Source organism: Chenopodium album, chromosome 11, assembly GCF_948465745.1.
Source record: "Chenopodium album chromosome 11, dcCheAlbu1.1, whole genome shotgun sequence".
In the NCBI taxonomy this organism is placed as follows: domain Eukaryota; kingdom Viridiplantae; phylum Streptophyta; class Magnoliopsida; order Caryophyllales; family Amaranthaceae; genus Chenopodium; species Chenopodium album.
The window spans coordinates 10,960,910-10,963,295 of record NC_137844.1 but is presented as its reverse complement, the minus strand read 5'-3'; the positions used below and the strand labels follow the sequence as shown (position 1 = coordinate 10,963,295).

At 42.5% G+C, this 2,386-nt stretch overlaps 1 non-coding gene across 1 annotated transcript; it reads right to left on the bottom strand.

Annotated features, from left to right (window-relative positions):
• Positions 1-1,969: 1,969 nt before the first annotated feature.
• Positions 1,970-2,075, bottom strand: LOC145569573 (small nucleolar RNA R71). The gene has a single exon (XR_014096165.1). It is a non-coding gene; the product is annotated as a small nucleolar RNA R71 (small nucleolar RNA).
• Positions 2,076-2,386: the final 311 nt, after the last annotated feature.

Genomic DNA, 2,386 nt, shown 5'->3' with positions numbered 1-2,386 from the left:
GCCATGTCCTGCACGGTCGTGCAAGACAGTCCCAACCAAACCAAGCTACTGCCCGATTTGGCACGGACGTGCAAGGCTTCAGCACGTCCGTGCATCTCAGCCAGCACGTCCGTGCCATAAACTGCACGGCCGTGCAGTTTGCCTGGCCAAAACTGAGCTACTGCCCGAATCTGCACGTCCGTGCTTAGGGTGGCACGTCCGTGCCACCTGGCTGCACGTCCGTGCCACCCCTGGCACGTCCGTGCGCACTTGCAGAAAATCCCGACTCTTGTTTTCTCCGTCCTTTTTATTTGAGGGTTATATAAATACCCCCTTAGACTCTATTGTACGGCAATCCAAGTTTTCAGAGCTTCCTCTTAGTTTGCAGTTGTAGAAACATAAATACTCTCAAATCATTAGTTAGATTTCAATTATTAGTTTGGAATTCTCAATCTCCATCATTGTAGAAGACAAGTTCCTCCATTGTTATTCAATTTCAAGCTTCAATTAGTAATTTCTCCAACCTTTTTCTACTTAATTTCTGATTTCATTTGCTTTTGCATGTCATTTAAATCTTCTTAAGTTCTTGGTAATTTGTTATTGGATGATAGTTATTTCAATCGTTAACCACTTTCCCCCAATTATTGAAGTAGTTAGAACCCTAATTGTTGATTGCATGTTGATAAATATGAGTTGTGAGTAGTCTTCTTGCTAGGGGTTGGGTGAAGCTCAACCTTTTGGGTTAGTTATGCAAATATGGGAGAAACATTGATGTTTGTATTGCAATTAAATTGATTATATGAGATTGCTTGTTAGTCCTTCATGATAGGATTAGCTACCCTTGACTTAGGAGCTTGATAGCATGATATGCCTAATTTGACATGGAAGTGTAAATTGAGTATGTCATTACTTATTGTAATTTGATTATGTATCATCTATTGCTAGACTAATGAGGAATCTAAGTTTAGTAGTGTGAGTTGTATTCTTATTGCATGAGGTTGATTTTACATATAGTCCTTGCTATAGCTTGTCTATTTTACTCCCGTTTGCCTAATTGCCTTGGTTGAGTGGATCCCATTCCCTAGTGTCTTTAATCTATTGATTTAGAACCATAGTTTGTTTGTCTACTTGACGAAACCCAATTCACCATTGACTTCGAATTAGCTTAAGTGTTAAGATCTTTAGCAACCATATCCCGTTCCTTGTGGACCGAACTCTTACTTGTCATTATGCTTGGTTTGTAAGGTGTTTGTTAAGAAATGTGTTTGATTGAGTGTGGAATGAGCGACCGTTCTAACGCCCATCAAAATGGCGCCGTTGCCGGGGAACGGTGTTGTTGATTGCTAATTGATTACTTGAGTCTAGTTCACCATAAACCATAAAAATTTCAAAAAGAATTGTTTCTTTTTGGCTACACTTGTAGCCTTGGTACTAATTGCGTTTGTTGAGAGTGTATGCGCAGAACTCATAACAGGATCTTGGTACCTTACGATCCCGAGATTGAGCAAACTTATAGAAGGAGAAAAAGAGCCGGTTCTAGGCCGTTCAATACTCCCCCAACTAGAGAGACCAATTTCGAGGAGGATCGAGATCAAATGGGTGACGCGGAACCACCACCTCAAAGACCTTTAAAGGAGTTGGGAACTCCGGGAGCTTATAGAGCTTCAAGCGGCATTGCTCCACCCGTCACTCAAGCCAATGACTTCGAGATTCGGCCCGCGATGATAAATTTGATTGAAAGGAGGCAATATAGTGGAGCAAAACATGAGAGCCCTCTTGCACACTTGAACGAGTTCGAGAAATATTGCAACACAATCAAGGTAAATGGGGTAACTCAAGAGTTTGTGAGACTAAAGCTATTTCCTTTTTTTTTTGATAGGAAGGGCTCTTGAATGGCTTGAGAAGGAGGTGAGGCCTAACTCCTTGAGAACTTGGGACGAGGTCACCACGACTTTCTTAGGGAGATTCTATTCTCAAAAGAAGACGGCCGAGGCAAGGGCTTTGATCCAAGGCTTCCGTCAAAGGGCTAGTGAAACCATATATGAGGCATGGGAACGATACAAAGAATATCAAAGGGAGTGCCCTCATCATGGCATTCCATCATATCAAGTGCTTCAAATTTTCTATGGGGGATTTAGCCCACAAGGAAAGACTAGCTTGGATGCGGGAGCGGGTGGCCCGATTATGAACAAAACGGAGGAGCAAGTCATCGAGATAATTGAGGATGTGGTGAGACACCACATGGATTGGCAGGAAGGAGAGAGGGAGTCTTTAAGCAAAGGAGGGAATGCGGTCTACTCCGTCGATCACCTCAACGCCATCAATAATTTGACATCTCAAATAGCCAATCTTGGCAAGGAGATGACATCTATCAAGGCAAAGCTAGAGACTTCCACTTCACAACAAG